Source organism: Heptranchias perlo, chromosome 29 (assembly GCF_035084215.1).
Source record: "Heptranchias perlo isolate sHepPer1 chromosome 29, sHepPer1.hap1, whole genome shotgun sequence".
Taxonomy (NCBI): Eukaryota; Metazoa; Chordata; class Chondrichthyes; order Hexanchiformes; family Hexanchidae; genus Heptranchias; species Heptranchias perlo.
This window is the reverse complement of record NC_090353.1, coordinates 32,098,133-32,117,202: the sequence shown is the minus strand read 5'-3', so window position 1 is coordinate 32,117,202 and position 19,070 is coordinate 32,098,133.

Genomic DNA, 19,070 nt, shown 5'->3' with positions numbered 1-19,070 from the left:
TTAGTGTCCAAAAATCTATCGATCTCAGTCTTGAATATACTCAACGACTGAACATCCACAGCCCTCTGGGGTAGAGAATTCCAAAGATTCACAACCCTCCGAGTGAACAAATTTTTCCTCACCTCGGTCCTAAACGCCGACCCCTTATCCTGAGACTGTGACCCCTAATTCTCGACTCTCCAGCCACGGGAAACAGCCTCTTTTCTTCGTACAAAACACACAAAGAAATTTGCGTAAAAATCTCATTGCGGTGAAAATCTTTTATTGTCTCACTTCTAGCTCTGTTCTCACTGAGAATATCCCGAATCTTACTTCTTATAAATTGTAAGCTGTGCGTTTTTATGCTGAGACATCTACTTTTGTGTTAAACTTTATATTTCCTGCAGTTAAAAAAATGAAACAGAACAATCTGACTGTTAAGAGGATCAGCAGTGTTTACTTTTACACTCATTCTCGGAATGTGGGCGTCATTGGCTCAGCCAGCATTTATTGCCCAACCCTAGTTGCCCTTTAGAAGGTGAGCCTTTTTTGTGAACCGTGTGGTGAAGGTACTCCCACAATGCTGTTAGGTAGGGAGTTACAGCATTTTGACCCAGCGACGATGAAGGAACGCCGATATGTGCCCAAGTTGGGATGGTGTGTGACTTAGAGGGGAACTTGGAGGTGATGGTGTTCCTATGCACCTACTGCCCTTGTCCTTCTGGGTGGTGGAGGTTGTAGGTTTGGGAGTTACTGCAGTGCATCCTGAAGACATCGCAGCCTCGGTACACCGGTGATGGAGGGATAGATGTTTAGGCTAGTAGGTGAATTCCCGATCAAGAGAACTGCTTCGTCATGGATGGTGTCGAGCTTCTTGAGTGTTGTTGGAACTGCACCCATCTAGGCAAGTGGAAAGTATTCGAACACACTCCTGACTTGTGCCTTGTCGGTGATGGAGAGGCTTTGGGAAGTTAGGAGGTGAGCCACTCGCCGCAGAATACCCAGCCTCTGACCTGCTCTAGTAGCCGCGGCATTAATGTGGCTGGTGCAGTTAAGCTTCGGATCAATGGTGACGCCCAGGACGTTGTGCAGAGAGAGAAGATTATGCTGTTGGTTTCCTCATAATGGTTTCACTTCTTATGAGTAGCATTTTGTAATTCCGTGAACCTACAGTGGAATCTCAATGATCAGCCCTCCCCCCCCATTATCCAAACTCCCATTGTCTTCAATCCCATTATCCAGTCTCAAATTATCCGCACTCCTACTATCGATACTCTTGACTATCCACAAAAATTTCTGTGCAACTAGAGATGTGGTTTTGCCTAAATCAGCTACAATCAGCATTTTTAACTGATCTTTCACAATTCCTGGGTTTTTGATCCAACAGACTTAGCAGCCCAGCACCTGGCAGAATTTATTATCCATACAGCTCTGATATTTAGCTTTAGATTAGGAGGCCACTGAGAGTCGAGGCTTCAAGTCCGTGTGACCAGCAAGTTCGAAGGCTTTAGGCCTGGGTGACCAGGAGAAATAATAGCTTTGAGCCCAGGCAACCAGCAGGAGTCAAGGCATCACATCTGGGTGACCAACACAAGTCAGGATATCATATCCCAAGTGACCAACAGGAGTCAGGGCTTCAGGTCCAATTGACCAGCTAGAGTCAGAGCTTTAGATCAGGCTGACCAGCAGGAGTCAGGGCTTCATGTCAAGCAAACCGGTAGGAGTCAGAGCTTCAGGTCAGGCTGACCAGCAGGAGTCAGGGCTTCAGGTCCAGTTGACCAGCTAGAGTCAGAGCTTTATGTCAGGCTGACTAGCAGGAGCTAGGGCTTCAGGTCAGGACAACCAACAGGAGTTAGGGCTTCAGGTCAGGCTAACCAACAGGAGCTAGGGCTTCAGGTCAGGACAACCAACAGGAGTTAGGGCTTCAGGTCAGGCTAACCAACAGGAGCCAGGCTGCCAACAGTTTTATCATAAATAGAAAAACATGTGTTGGCACACGCTGGGAACTTGATTAGGGAATGTAAATTTACCAAGAGAAGCCAAAAGCTCAGTGTCAAACTAAACAAAGAGGCCAGCATAAAATAAATAACAGAGAGGAGGGCGGCCAGCATGAAATATATAATAAACAAGAAAGGTATAGATATGAATCAATGGAGCTAGAAGAGAGGGGTTTGATATATTTACGGTTGCATTTTATTATATTTAATATAATTAGTCAATAACCTGTTTTGTTTAATAATATAGAGGGCTGCTCTGGGATCAGGGATAGTGGGGTGGATAGGTTTCTTTAATAATATGCTGAAATGTTATCTAGAGATAAATTTGATATTTCATTTGATCATATCAAGGGTAGTGTGAGTGATAATTTATTGATTAATTTAAATATAGGTCACAGCCAAATCTCTCAAAATATCTTTCTTTTCAACCAGCTGTCTACAAATGCATAAAAATATTGGAAACAAGGATTGTAACATGAAGTGATTAAAAATTACATATTTCACAATAGCATAACTAAATTAAATATACCTATGAACTTATCTTTTGTGTTTTGAATACATTCACTAATTTGCAATTACCGATTTCCAGGACTGAAACTTGGAGGCAAAAGAATACATTTTCCCATTGCATGAACTTAATGGATAGGAAGTCATGGGCTGATCACAGTGATTGCTCACTAATTGTTCCCAACGGGTGAGATTTGCCTTTATCCACCCCCAGTTCAAAGGGGAATGCGGATTGGAAAATTTACCCAAAAATATTGATTCCCAGGCTGCGTCTAACCAACATTTGAGCGCCAGCTTGGCTAAGAAGGTCATAGGTTCAGACCCACACCAGGACTTGAGTGGCTAACCTTGGCTGTCACAGCAATGCAGTACGGGCAGAATGCTGCATTATGAGAGGTGTCATCCCATAGATGAGAAGCTAAACTGAGGCTCTTGATGCTTTTCTCCCTGACCCTATTTCCCATGTAAACAGCTTGATTATAGTTTCCATGAGCATGCTGAGTCTCCTACATACTGAAACCTGCATCTTTATTCCCTGCTATATTGAGATTAGTGCAGACCAAGCTTAGCAATTAACCCTGATTGCGGTATGTTCCTTACTCAGGAAGACCGCTATATCTGCTGTCAATGTATGATAGACAACATCACATTTAGACCACTTTGTACAGGCTAAACTACTGTTCAAATTTATTTACAAATAAAGAGAATCACAGAAGCAAAAAAGCAAAGTCAGGGGACCACACAGCACAAACAAATTGAGATTGTCCAGCTGGCATTAAACAACATCTATTGGAAAATCTAGGCTTCAGCCTCTTACATTACGTACAACTAGATTGACTGTTTAAAAAGAGTCTGCAGTTCTTCCAGTTTCTCTTGGCGAACTCTTGAAAAGACACAAGGGTCAATTCCACAATCCACTGCAGAGCCACACTCACAAGGATCATTAGATTTAAGATAGGATTATAACATTATAGCCCCAATTCCCTGACAATGCTCTGACAGGGAGTGTGGGATCATTGAATTAGCCCTATAGTCTCTGATAGCAAAGAAAGAAATAAAGAACTTGCATTTATATAGTGCATTAAATGACCTCAGGACATCCCAAAGCACATCACAGCCAATTAAGTGCTTTTGAAGTGTAGTCACTGTTGTAATATGCAATAAATGTAAGGAATCTTACAACACCAGGTTATAGTCCAACAATTTTATTTTAAAATCACAAGCTTTCAGAGATTATCCCCTTCGTCAGGTGAATATGTCAGGCGTAATATGCAATAAGTTTGAAGACGCACCAAGCCTTTGGTAAATGTTCAGGGATCTCACCCATCTTAACATTTTGAGATTATTTAATAGTTTGCTAGACTGCCCTTTGTCAGCTGTGGCTTAGTGGGTAGCACTCTCACCTCTGAGTGAGAGGTTGTGGATTCACAGTCCCCCTCCAGAGACTTGAGCACAAAAAAAATCTCGTCTGACACTTCAATGCAGTAGGGAGTGCTGCACTGTCAGAGGTGCCGTCTTTCAGATGAGACATTAAACCAAGGCCTCGATTGTCCTCTCAGGTGGATGTAAAAGATCCCATGTTACTATTTCAAAAGAAGGTAGTCATGATGTGGAGATGCCGGTGATGGACTGGGGTTGACAATTGTAAACAATTTTACAACACCAAGTTATAGTCCAGCAATTTTATTTTAAATTCACAAGCTTTCGGAGGCTTGTGAATTTAAAATAAAATTGCTGGACTATAACTTGGTGTTGTAAAATTGTTTACAATTTTCAAAAGAAGAGCAGGGGAGTTATCCCCGGTGTCCTGGACAATATTTATCCCTCAATCAACATCACTAAAAAGCAGGTTACCTGCTCATTATCACTTTGCTGTTTGTGGGAGCTTGCTGAGCGCAAATTGTCTGCCGTGTTTCCTACATTATAAACAGTGACTACATTTCAAAAGTACTTCATTGGCCGTAAAGCACTTTTGGGAAGTCCTGAGGTCATGAAAGGTGCTATATAAGTACAAGTCCGTTCTTTCTTTCCCTGGTCACGTGTCTCGGTGCATTCTTTCAGCAGACGCAAATCACAATCTTTCTCTGGTCCTGCTCGTGACTAGTCTCAGAGGTCACAAACATGTGTATTCCTTGTGAAATTCCCCGGTGGCTTTCAGAGCATCGAACCAGTGCGCTTTGCACAATTTATATAGATAGGTGATAATTCTTCTTAGGTCTCCTGGGACAGTACAACAGTCACTTCTCATAGATACAGCTAACTCCTACAAGGATGTGCCAATGTCCTAAATTAGTTATCGGACCCCTTTTTAATCCCTTCATTTTCCCCATCCAAACCCTCTGTCATATTCTTACAATCAATCTCTTGAATTTATCTTAGATTCCCCTCCCCGTCACACCCCCCTGGTCCTTTTGGTACCCTTTCTCCCACAGGTTTTTAAAACCCAACCTTGGGGAGGTCACCTAACCACTACTTCTTGTTTTCTGTCTTAAACTTTTCAGCCTGGCTGTTGAGCTGCTCTCTGTGCATTGGCCCTTGGCTTAGATTTCTCTCTTTTTAAAAAAAAAATTAAAAAGATACCTTAAAGTGTTAGCTTGAGGCCTTGGATTACCCATAAGGCACATTCCTATTTTCAACCTGCCTTTGGGGGAGGGGGGAAAGAAGGGAGCTGAGTTGAAGATCAGAAACACCAGGAGGACAAGTCAACTCATTTTGTTTTCTTGCAGTACTGAGGGATTTTCTTACAATCAATCTCTTGAATTTATCTTAGATTCCCCTCCCCGTCACCCCCCCCCCCCGGTCCTTTTGGTACCCTTTCTCCCATGGGTTTTTAAAATCCATCCCTCAATCAACATCACGAAAAAGCAGGTTACCTGCTCATTATCACTTTGCTGTTTGTGGGAGCTTGCTGTGCGCAAATTGTCTGCAGTGTTTCCTACATGACAACAGTGGCTACACTTCAAAAGTACTTCATTGGCTGTAAAGCGCTTTGGGACATCCTGAGGCTGTGAAAGGCGCTATATAAATGCAAGTTCTTTCTTTCCTTAATACCTAGTTACAGGACAGCAATGGTAGAAGCCTGGTGCTAGGCCACCTAAAGAAATGGGGTTAAGGTTAAACTAACAAAGGGTTAGGATTAACTAATAAAAAAAATGTAGGGAAAAATTAATATCACTGTGTCCCATTCAGTTCTTATCCTGTGATGCTTCCCTGGTCAAACCAGAACATTTAGCAGTGAAGATTTGCTTGTGCATGAACTATTGAATCAAGAAATGAAAATAAGACAAAGTTCCTTTTTAAAAGTACAGGTGGGCGAAATGGCTCAGTGGACAAATGCACTACCCAGTGTGGTTCTAAGTACATACAGACCAGGAAGGTCTCAGTTCAATCCTTAGTCTATGCTGAGTGTGCTGATTTCACCCAGATATGTGGGCAGGAGCTGCAATTAGCCTCAGCATCCCAGGGACAAAAAAACAAGTAACTTCTGATATCTATCCAGTGAACCCTGCTGGGAAGTAATTCTGTGAACATGGGGTGAGTACAGAATTGGCCTCCATTGTGATTAGGGTTGCCAACTCTGGTTGGGTGCATTCCTGCAGGTTTCATCACATGACCTCCCGCCTCAACCCACCCCGCCCCCACACTCCCGCCATTGGCCCATCCTCCAGTTGCACTGCCTTCCCATGGCCAATTGGAAAGGGAACAGACTCTTTGTTACCCAATTGGATTCATCTGGGCTGTTAGTGAAACAACCTTTTCTTCCCCCTCTCCAATATTTTTACAACTAAATGAAAATGTTCAAAGAAAATGAGAAAAATACAGTTTTGTTTAATGCCCCTATGATTTTATTTTCTCCTGGGTTACTCGCAGCAGTGTCCTGGAGATTAATCTTCAATTCCTGGAGACTCCAGGACAATCCTGGAGAGTTGGCAACCCTAATTGTGATGTCTCCATTCGCTATCTAAGCTCACACATGAAAATGGGCACTTGTGTGTGGTCCTGGAGGGCTGGAGCCAGACACAGTGGGCTCGATTTTAGGGTCGGGTTTCCTGCGGGTTTCCAGCGGGGAGGCCCCGAAAATCCCGATATGCGGTCACGTGACCGGATCGCGCCACGATCCCGACCACTTCCGGGTTCCCCGATGACGTGCGGGGCTGCGTGCGTGGCCCCCGCTGGTGGGAATCCCGCAGGCAATTAAAGCCAGCGGGGTTCCACTTGAGAGTACTTACCTTGCTTGTTGAGGTCAGTTAATGAGCTGAATCAGCTGTCAAAAGAGGAAGTGTGGGATTTCACCTGCATCGCAGAGTGTTTCCCACACTGGGGGAAACAGTCTCTCTCCAACCAGGCGTGTTGCAGCCAGCAGCCTGTGGCAGGTGCCAAGGTGCACCCCACGGGGGAGAGCCCTCACCCACGCAGGAGGCCACCGCGTCACATAGGGCAACCCCTGCCCCCCACCACCCCCCGCCAAGCCAGAGGACAGACCGACACGAAACTGCAGCCCCAATCCGAGGAACCAGCCACCTACCCTGCACAACCCCTCAGACAACACCTGCCAGATGGGTGGTGCGTGGACACCCTCGGAGGACGAACAGCATGACCAGCCCCAGCAGCCTCGCAGTCCACGCCGTCCGCCGCAGAGACGTGGAGCCCCCCAACACGGTGTTGTTGCATGCCCACCTGCACAGCAGGAGGGAGGGCTACCGCAGAGAGAGAAGCATCGCAGAGGGCACTAGCCTCGCCACAGGGTCCACAGACCGAGGCGCAGCTCCCCGGACCTCTCCGAGCAGCAGTGCACACGGAGGCGCAGATTCGCTCGACATGTAGTCATGGAGATCTGCAGGCTCTTTCATGCCGAGCGGCTCCTGGCTGGCCCCAGCACCAACTGCTTACCTGTCACTGTCAAAGTCACCACTGCCCTCCACAACTTCTCCTCCGCATCCTTCCAGGGTGCAGCCGGCTACACCTCGGATGTCTCTCAGTCGTCTGCGCGGAAGAGCCCTGCAAATACACCTGCACCTACTCTGCAGTAACACGATGGGTGGCATCAGTGGTGGGTCCTCATAGTGATACCCAGGAGCGGGCATTATTGGACACAACAGACAGGATTCGCGGAGACATGGCAGTGGTGGTGCCAATATAATGTGTGCTGTTTGTTGCTCTGAAATTCAATATAGGTAACACCCATGGCAAACCCTCCGACACCCTTGTGCACCCCCTTCATGCTCACGAAACATTTGCCTTACGCTGCCGACTGCACATATGTGATGCATGCCCTGTGGCTGCAGCACAGGTGGTGGCAGGTTGAGTGAGGCTGGCCGTGAGGGAGATGCACGAGAGGGTGAGTATGGGATAGAGCCATGAGATTGTATGAGGATTGGGTCGCGTGTTAGTGGCAGGATGAGTACTGGCGAGGTGAGTAGGTGGAGGTAAGATGAGGATGGGGTTTGAGTGGGTATGAGGGGTGATGTGACAGAGTAGTGTTGGCGGTGCCGAAGGAGATGTGGGGTTGGGGCAGTGTTGTGGCAGATGGAGTGTAGGGGAAAGACTTCGTGTTCTCACTGTGGCTGACCTACTGAGGTCATTGCAGCGCCTCCTGCACTGTATGCAGGTGTGTGATATGTTGTTTGTGCAGGTGACCCCCTTTGCCACCTCGAGCCAGGCCTTCTTGGTGGCAGAGGCTGGCCGCTTCCTCCCGCCCGCCGGGTGCAAGATCTCTGTCTTCGCCCTCCTCCTCACCCCATCTGATGATACCTGGGGTGAGGCATCATTAAACTGGGAGCAGCCTTCCCCCTGGGCTGCTCCATGCTGCAATTTGTTCCATTGGTTGCAGCATCTGTCAGTGGAGGACTGCCCCTTTAAATAGAGCGCCTCCAGCTGACAGATCGTACTGCGCATGCGCAGCCCGCCTGACGCGCAGACCAGCAGCGCTGTCCCCGGAGGAGCAGGTAATTGATTCCTATTAGTGTGTTGCCTGCTACGATCGCGCGGGCAACCCACTAATTTCACCGAGCGTGTTGACCACGCTCCCGAAACCCAACCCGCCGGAAACCCGCAGGCCTGGTAAAATCGAGCCCAGTGTCTTCAGAAGAAGGGGAGTGAAAAAGCTGAGAAAAAATATCCAAGTGCTAGTGAAATTTGTCAAAGGAACGACGATTCGAAATTCTTTGATATTCTCCATTATTTTTGATAAAATGCTGAAACCAGTTGGTTTTACATGATGTTGACATCTGTAAAAGTATCCCCGAGGGGGCATAGTTTCACACTTAGTGATAAGCAGGGAACAGTGTTTGCACCCTCAACATAGCAAACCCTCAAACAAATAGCTTACCTACAATGGATTAGGACAGGCTGATATACCTGTCTATCTATGTGGACAGCTAGGTATGTGTCTATCAATATTATGAAAAGATTGTGTCTGTGTGCTGTTGTGCTATAAGTGGAATTCCTGTGACAGATCAGATTGCCGAATTAGAAACCCTTTGTCTGAAATGTTATTCGGGTTAAATAGTGACCTTAGAATGGAGGGAAACAGGTTCAAACTGGGAAAGGCAATTTTAGGATTGATGTCACAAAGTTTTTCTTCACACGGAATAGATTTCTAGGCAAAGTACTGGAACCGAAAATACTGCAATCATTAACAAAGCAACTGGATGCTGTGTTGGGGGGCGGTGGGGGGGCGAGTGTGGTGAAGGTTGGGGGGGATAAGGAGGGTGGGGTGGAAGGAGGGGGGAAGCTTTGGGAGGGTTTTTCTAAGTGGATGAGCCTAGATGGGATGAATGGCTTTGCTCACTGCGTTTATTTTGTGATGACACAGAATAGAATCACGGAGTGACTATTGACACCATTGTGTCAGCCAATGAGTTGGAGGCGGAGCAGGACTTTCAGCCAAATAGTGAATTTTACAGCAAACAAAGCTTATTTACTGAGCAAACAGCAAAGCAAACAAAGTCTATTTACAAATTCTATTTAAAAAGAGTCTCTATGAACTGCAGCAAACAGAAATCGTGCATAAAATCAATCCCAGTCACTTGCAGCACCATCTCCAGGCGTGATTGATGGGGGAGTTACCTAATTATCTCCATTCTGGCCGGGAAGGGTGTCGATATATGCAGCCCAAATTTTTTATTTACACTGTGAGTTGTTATGATCTGGAATTTACTGCCTGAAAGGGTGGTGGAAGCAGATTCAATCATAACTTTCAAAAGGGAATTGGATATATACTTGAAAAGGAAAAATTTGCAGGGTTATGGGGAAAGAGCAGGGGACTAATTGGATAGCTCTGTGCTGTATGACTCAAGGCAATTAGCCCTACTCCCCTGCTCTTTCCTCATAGCTCTGCAAATGTTTCCTTTTCAAGTACATATCCCATTCCCTTTTGAAAGTTACTAATGAATCTGCTTCCACCACCCTTTCAGGCAGTGCATTCCAGATCATTACAGCTCACTGTGTTAAAAAAAAATTCTCCTCATCTTCCCTCTCTGGCTCTTTTGCCTATTTTCTTAAGCCTGTGTCCCCGGTTACCGACTCTCCTGCCAGTGGAAATAGTTTCTCCTTATTTACTCTATGAAAACCCTTCATAATTTTGATCCTCTATTAAATCTCCCCTTAATCTTCTCTGCTCTAAGTAAAACAATGCCAGCTTCTCTAGTCTGTCCACAGAACTTTTAAAACATTGGAACGTTTCCTGTCTTATCAACAATTCTGAGTGACAGCCAAGCCTGTGTAACTTTGATTTCAGCGAATGAACCTTAAAGGAGAAGGTAACTCTGCAAGCAAGTAATATTTAAAAGGAGAAAAATATTTGCAATTAGATTTTTTAGCTTGTCAACATGATGGATGTGAGTGCTGGAAATGGAAGAATTTTTGGAATTTTTGCATTCAGTGTCGAGGCTATGTATTCCCAGGTCAGAAACAACATGGGCCAACGTAAGATAAAGCTCTCTCTGCCCAAACAAGGGAGGGAAATTTCTGCAAGGTTTCTCTCCTACTCATTCGTCAAAACTTTGGCCACGCAAACCCTGCAAAAAATGGTGTAAACTTGAGAAATACAGGAATTTATGGAAACACGTACACTTTATACCTGGACCCTCAGGCTTTAAGGTACACACCTGTGCGCTGCTTAACGACAAAATGTTTGAGCTAGTGTAAAAGAACTTGCATTTCTATAGTGCCTTTTATGACCTCAGAACATCCCAAAGTGCTTTACAGCCACTTAAGTACTTTTGAAGTGTAGTCACTGTTGTAATATAGGAAACGTGGCGGCCAATTTGCGCACAGCAAGGTCCCAGAAACAGCAATGAGATAATGACCAGATAATCTGTTTTTTTAGTGATGTTGGCTGAGGGATAAATATTGGCCAGGACACTGGGGAGAACTCTACTGCTCTATTTCAAAATAGTACCGTGGAATCTTTTACATCCCCTTGAGAGGGCAGACGGGGCCTCCGTTTAATGACTCATCCGAAAGACAATGTCTCTGACAGTGTAGCATTCCCTCAGTACTGCACTGGAGTGTTAGCATAGATTTTGTGCTCAAGGGAGTAATTTTTGTTAATTGTATCCATGTGATTTATATCAATTAGTGCTAATTGTATTCAGGTGGTGTGTATCAATTGCAAACGCTCTTGTATCCATTTATAAGAGAGCTGATCTAGGGTGTGGTGGTGATAATGTAGACATCTGTGAACAAAGGCTTGAAGTAACTGAAGTCTAGGCTTTAGTATTCTAGCCTTCACCATCTGGCTGTGCAGTTTGTAACAAATTTAACCCCCTAAGGGGCAGGGGGGAGGTGGGTAGTAAAAATTGTTGAAATTTTCAGCTGGACAGTATCCCAGCTCCAATATGGGTCCCACTTCTGGGTTTAACCCAGGTGCATTAGGATGTGTGCATGCCCAACAGAAATCTGGAAGTCCTGTTGCAACTTAAAGCTGGTGGGCCAATATTTATAGGTGCAATGTACCTCATTGTGATAGTTGAGGCACTTAATTTTTTGTGTATTAGAAATGTAAAATTAATTTTAATCTTCTGATTCATGTCAGGTGAAAGCAGGTGGGAAGAGCTGGATCCATGAGGTGAGTGCTTTTATTGCACTGCTTGTGGATGAGCAGGAGTACTTTATCCAGGCCCAACAAGCTCACCTGCTGCGTCAGGACCCCCACGATCGGCTGACTTCACCCGCGATGGTGAGCCGCCTTGATCTTTTCCAAGGGCCACTTGATATCATCCACGTTCCCCTTTTCTTTCCCCCCCCCGATTTCTTCCATAGCCCACGATCTCTCTCTCTCGCTCGCTCTGATTTGCAGCTCCTTTCCAGACAGACAGACAGGCAGCCAGCTCAGGCCGGTTGGGGCTTGAGAAACCCGAAAGCACAAATACTTACCTTCAGTCGAGTTGCGTTTGCAAAATGCGACGCACTCAATTGACTTCCGAATGGCAAATATCTACCCACATGTTGGGTTCCTGGCTCTGAGCTAAAATCATGCCCCAAGTCTCTGGTGTGGGGCTTAAATCCACCACCTTGTGACTCTGAGCTAAGTGTACTACCAACTGAGCCACGGCTGACACTGTGAGTAATATAAGTGGGTGATGAAAAGACTAATGGGCTGACTATTTCTATCCTTAACTGTGAAAGGCTCAGAGGATGACTCAAAGGCCACTTTTATAATCCACACTCTTTCCAACAAGACTGGCAACCTGGAGTGCAAATCCTTACTGATAGAGTTCAGGGCTGACTTGTAACACACATACCATTGATCAGTTGAGATCACCTAAGTCATAAGTTGGGGATGGGATTTAGGATCTCAGCCAGTATAGCTCAGTAACAGAGTCATCAGGATGCCTCCTAAAGTATAATTGTAAAAAGAAATGATATTTCACTTTAATTTTTATTGTACTACTTAATTCTACTTGTTAAAGAGATGACTCATGAATAAAAATTCACCATCCATTCTGATCCAGGAGCTGCCATCATCTCTTGGGTAAGGTGATATTGCTGTCACCAGCTCTTTGTATTGTAAACAGGCTCATGAAATTAAAATACATTTTCCACTGATCAACAGAGCAGCATTTACTGTAATTGAAAGGGTTTGTTGAACCCAAAGCTGCAGAACACTAGCTGGCTACAATGATGCCTCAAAATGCCTTGCACAAAAATTGCCCAGAAAGCAATGGCTACTGACTCATGCAGGGGAGGAAAAAATAGACATTACAAGTTGGATTTCTGAACCCCACAGTATACCAGTCAGAATAATTGAGTAAATTTAACTTTCACCCCCATCTCTCCTGAAGGTGCTGACTCATGTTGGGATACAGTTCCTTTGTCGTTCTTCGTATCAGAACCCAGGCAATGAGTTTTGGTCGGAGATTTGAGGAGCTTGTCAAATTTGTGGAGAGCAGTCGAGCCAGGATTCAGAGGGATTTAGATCAGTTCAATTGGCTAGCTAAACAAAATTCAAAAGAGAATTGGATATGTACTTGAAAATGAAAAAAGTTGCAGGGCTATGAGGAAAGAGCAGGGGGAGTGGGACTAATTGGATAACTTTTTCAAAGCCAGCACAGGTATGATGGGCCGAATGGCCTCCTGTGCTGTATGGTTCCATAATTCTAATATTTGACCATAGATGGTGCATCACAGTTGAATCTGACGCTGTCCATTGTCTGCAGGGGTCATTGGATAGTGGTCTGGAGTGGGACCCTGTGGGATTTTCCCCTCCCTACCACAGGAACTCTGAGGCCAATTGCAGTGTCCATACTGCTGCTTCAGTAGATGTACAGACAGGGGAACAAACCTGGTCTGTTCGGCAGTGTTCTGACCAACTGAGATGTTAGGGCAGCCCAACCTGACATCTTAAATTAAATAATACAAAATGGGGTAGCATAGCCATCTAAATAAATTGCAATGAATTGAAATTTTAATGAAAATTCTAGGCATCCTCGGTCTGTATTGAGCTTGCTGATGCTAATTGGGGTGAGAGTATTGGGGGTAGAATTTACCTCCGTGCCCTTGGCTAAGGAGGTTGAAAAAAAATCCCACCCCTGTTTACACTCCAGTGATTCTTACCTTAAATTGTATTTGTGTGGGCATCTGATGAGGACAGGATCAGGCTTGGGTGTGTGAAATCCTCAGTGGTTAAATAACCTGCTGACACTGACTTCCTTTGAAGAAGTAGAAGATCTGCATTCTTTTTTAGTGCCTTTCATGACCTCAGGATGCCCCAAAGCACTTTACAGCCAATGAAGTACTTTTTTTTTGTTGAAGTGTAGTCACTATTGTGCTCCTGTCGGTCAGTCAACCAAAAGTCAAACTCAACCTCCTTATCATTTAAATGCTCTGTCCAGAAGATGGCAGCAACAGAACAGAATTCCAACCCAAAATGAATAAATAAGGTTCACGTAAAAAAGAACTTAAGTATTTACATAGTACAGCACCTTATCACATCTGTAGGATGTCCCAAGTTACTTCACAATCAACTGATTACTTGGGAAGTGTAGTCACTGTTGTCCTGCAGGAAAATGTGACAGCCAATTTATGCATAGCAGGAATCACCGACAGCAAAAATGCCAGCGAAAGAGAGAAGAGTCTCTAAGAACTGTGCTATAAATGACTAAACTCAGAAGTACCACCGCAACAAACACAGTATGATTCAATAAATGGAGGGGGGGAATAATAGTTAATCACTCACACGACCACATAAGGCCAATATCTCCAATACAAGTGAAGAAATGCTATACATAGCCTATCGAACTGCTTGTTCTCACACGTCAAGATCGTTCTTGACTTGTCAGTTTTTCTGGCGCTGTGTCAGCTTTTTTGAAGTCATGGGTCACCTTTTGTTGGTCTGCTAGTTTGGCAAGTATGGCCATGGAATCTGGGTAAATCTCTCTCTTCCTTCCCCCCCCCACTCATCCTTAAAAGCAGTCCAGTTTCACTTGGAATTCCCCAGCCTGGGCTGTGCCAAACAGCAACAGTTTTTGACAATCAGTGCTGGTTTAGCCATAAGAAGGGAAATGAACTTCATTTTGTATTGTTCGTTTAGTTTCCTGCCATTGTATCTTTCCTGAGTCACTCTATTTATTTCCATTTAAACAACTTACTTTTAACTCTCTGGTCAAAAGTACCAGCTTTACTCCTTGGTGCTCTTCATGGTAGGTTATAAAGTAAAGTGCTTGAACATGTGGACTGTGGCTTACAAGCTCCATATCTTCATCTTTTTAAAACTTTCTTTTTACTTTTTCTGGCTAAGTTTTGCTCCTTTTTCTTTCCCCTGTAAATTTTCTCCGTTTCCTTTCTTTTGTTACCGTGCAGCCCAGAGGCCAGGTGCATGCTGCCTGACCAGGCTGCCACCAATGCTCTAATAACTGGTCACCAGGAACTGCCCAGGCGAGAGACTTCCCTTTTCAATTTTCCTTGCCCCTTCCGAAAGAAAGAAACAGCTTTTGCTTGGCATCTGTCTACTCGATGCGATTCAGATCGGGAACTGTCTGAAATCTGCTTTCATCCCCCACTTCTGTGGCACCGAGCATCACTGTACAACACAGACACAAAACTTAATCTTCTGGCTAGCTATGAGGTACTTTGTAGGAACAGCATAGTTTGCAATAAACGAATTGCAAACAGGTATTTTACATATTACATAAAATTTACAGCACAGAAACAGGCCATTCAGCCCAACTGGTCTATGCCAGTGTTTATGCTCCACATGAGCCTCCTCCCACCCCTCTTCATCTAATCCTATCAGCATGTCCTATTCCTTTCTCACTCATGTACTTATCCAGCTTTCACATAAATGCATCTATGCTATTCGCCTTAATTACTCCATATGGTAGCAAGTTCCTCATTCTAACCACTCTCTGGGTAAAGAAGTTTCTCCTGAATTCCTTATTGGTGTGGGGTTCGAAGCCCCTTTAACAAAAGACATTTGAAGGAAAGGGTTAACTGTACCCCTTTTAAACAAGGACATTTGAAAACATGCAATCACAGTAATGTGGTAAACTGTGTTCTCGCAAATCCTGTTTTTCCCTCACTGACCCTGATGGCTTTGGAGAGGTATGAGTTTCAGGATCGAAGACATTGTACTGCGGATAGATATCTAGATTATTAAACGGATAATATTGAGCTTTAAGCATTGCCAGGCTTTCAAAAGAACTGGGATTTGTAAAACATCAAATCGTATTGCACCCAGCATATGGTCAAATGGTATAAGGAATGGATTTGAAGCCACTGAAGCAATCAAAATTGGTGACGTAAGGACCATTAAGAATGTCTGGGCGTAGAAATGTAAAGGGCTATCTCTACATGAAAGGCCATAAACACAGACAGTAAAGGGGGCCTTTTACAACCCATCGTAGGAGCACGTGGTCATTTCTACATCAAAGGGTCTCCAGTCACATGATCAAAGCCTAAACTGTCAATCATTGAAGTATGTTAATAATTGAAGCATAGCCACAGGGAGAGATTGGACAAAAAGACTGACCCTCCCCAATCCTACGTCCTATTGGTAAAGAAACAATATAAAAAGAAAACTTTGAGAGAGGAACAGTCTCTACTTCACCACATGGCAGTCACAAGGAATGCTCACTGCAGTTGAACATCACGCAAGAAGAGGAGGATCTTGAGTACTGAAGAGCAGATCAACATTCAGGCCCGATGAGCAAAAGCCATGGTTTAAAGGTTGAATATGTATTAATGATTTGCCTGATATGTGTATGAATTGTTAAGTCATTATATAATAATATGGCGAATTATTAAGTGTATAGCGGGATTTTATAGAGGAAAATCATTTGTATGGTTTGATTTTGCTTCATGAATGCTCAAATGAATGATAACATTATTAAATAATTTCTTTTGATTAACGAAATTACTGTGAGTATGGGCGACTTTCTTTGTTTGACTATTCGTCCAGTGTCCAAGAATCACACAAAATAAGGAATTCCCTACATTAATGGCACCCAAGATGGGACACTGACATAATCAGACAAAGAAAGTGAAAATATTGTGTCCTAGCAGAAAGGGTTATACTGGAGCTAACGTACGGGTGGAAGGTATAACAGAACGAGTTGAAACAATACTGGAGCCAACGCTTAGGCAGAAACATCTGGGCAAGGATGGGTGGAAGGCATAATAGGAAGGTTAAAGGACAACGTTTGAGAATCAGAAGCAGGTAGAGATGGGTGAAATTTAACAATGGAAGTGGCAAATCAAAAACGCATAGCAATGGAGTTACCAAGGAAACTAACAAAACGGCCTGAAATATGGCTGCACACCGTCAGCAAACAAAACAAAATGATGAGAAGGAAAAGCAAGGGTTAGAAACAGAAGTAGCTAACCTAAAGAAAGATTGTAAGAGGTTGAAAGATGTTTCCAAGAAGGAACAGGAGGAGAAGGGGCAATTGTTAGGGCGTCTTACATCGGCTAGGGCAAATAATGTTATCTGTGCGGAGGCTTTGAAAGAAAGAAGTCAAAGCTGTGAGGTATTGGAACAAAGTGCACTGGAAGTGTTAGAGAGGGACAAATAAAGGCAGCCATGTGAGTACAGATGAGTGCCAACAAAGAAAGCTGTAGAGGGCCAGACATATCTCATTCCCATTGTAAACATAGAATAGCTGAATTAGGAGAAGCCCTGCAGGTATGGAGCATGCAAAGTCCCGCATAGGAAAATGAGGGTCCAGGAAAAGAGGGACCCAGAATAAATATCTATACTGATAAGAAATGTTACAACTGTGGTAAAAGGAGACATTTGCCATAGACTGCGGAGCACCCCTGCAAGGAGGCAGGAATTGGGGGAGGGGAGAAACTAGTCAGGCTCTATCCCAGTTTGGCAGACTTGAGAAACTATATCAAGGATAAATTAATCTGATGGAATAGAGAAGGAGACAGGGGACGATCCTGTCCCTTTTCTACTGTTTTACAAGTTACAGAATGTGTTCTTTTGTTTTCAGTGTACTGAGTACTGTTTCTCTTTAAAAGCCTGCATGGCTGTACTGCCTCTTTAAAAAGCCTGTCCTCAATGTAAGTGCTTTCTTTTCAATGTTACAGGCTATCCCTTTTTAATGCTTGTTATATGTTTTCCTCTTTTGTGTAATGTAACAAAGATTTTGTTAGGGTGTGAAAGCAGTTATTGCCAATATTTTTACAGTTTTTTGAAAAGACCCCTGAAGAAGAACGAATTGAAAGACTATGTAATTTAAGCACATGCTGTATTGATAACTTTATCTGCTCTGTCTTGTGTTTAATTCTGGTATTGCTGAATTAAAATTGGAGCTATTGAGGTTAACTAACCTATTGAATTATGAAAACCCGACTTTTATGGTGGCCATGTAAAATTCTGGCTCTTATAAAACAATGTGAGTGCCTCAAATTCTGGACATGAGACCGTCACATAAAAATTGGCATTTTGAATTTCTTAAATGCTTTAATGATTTGAAGTTTAAGTTGTGTTGAGTATTGGTGAGCGTAAATTGATGTGTTAAAATATTTGAAGTGACTCTATGGGCTCAATTTTAAAACTGAGCCTGGAAGGGTGGAGGGGTCAAATTGAGGACGGGAGACCCATTAATACCATTATTTTTTTTTGGTCTCCCGTCCGACTGACCGGCCTGATTGACAGGCTGGTCTCAGTCGGACGGGAGACCAGCCAGGGAGAGGACGTGTTCTGGTAAGTCTGCAGGTAAGTCTTTGTTTGTATGGATGGTGGGGGTGGGGGGGGAGGGGTATGGCGGGCATGGGTGTGCATTGGTTGGCATGGGTGGGATGGGTTGGCACGGGGGTCGTGAGTCATGGGGGTGGGATCGGGGGTCAGTCACGAGGCGGGGCCGGAATTGGGGGTCATCGGAGGGGGGGGCCCGCGATCATTGAGGGGGTGGGTTGGAGCATCGGAATGGGAGGGTGGATCGGGGTTGGGGGTCAGGGGGGGAGGATGAGGGGCAGGGGTCAGGTGTCCGCGACCGGGGGTCGGGTGTCCGCAATCTTTGGGGGGTCGGTGCAGGTAGGCTTGTTGGGCCTTGGCGGAAGCACTTCTGCTCCTCCGGGCCCATGAGCTGTGACTTTCTAGGCACCAACCTGTTGGTCTCGGGCTTTCTCGCCTACTTTCACGAGGCGAAAAAACAGAAGGTCCGGGAATCCCACCCCCGCGGGGTTGAAATCGGGAAGTCCAGAAAAATGGAGGCCCGAAGCCTCCTTGAAAGACTTTAAGGCCTGACCCGCCTCCTGGGTGCGGGTTCGTCGCCCGTCCCTCTTCTCGCTCTGGTGAAAACCGAAAATAAGCAGGTTGGAGGCGGGTTGGGGGCGGGTCTGAAATGGTGGCAATTTTCAATGGCCCCCCCACCCCAAACCCCCACCTGTTTTTCACTTTTAAAATTGAGCCCCGTGTGTTTAATCACCTTGGTTGTGAAATGTGATAGCTGTTAGCAAATTGACCCCTTGATCTTGCGATTGATGGTGGTCGTAACAAAGTGACCATGAAGGGAAAAACCGAATGGTTAAAAGATCTCTGCTACCTCTCTGTGATAACGATCAGGAGGAGTGGTTAGATTGTACTACAGAACTATTTAATAGAATGTTTAAAGTTAATAACAGGGAATACTATTGATT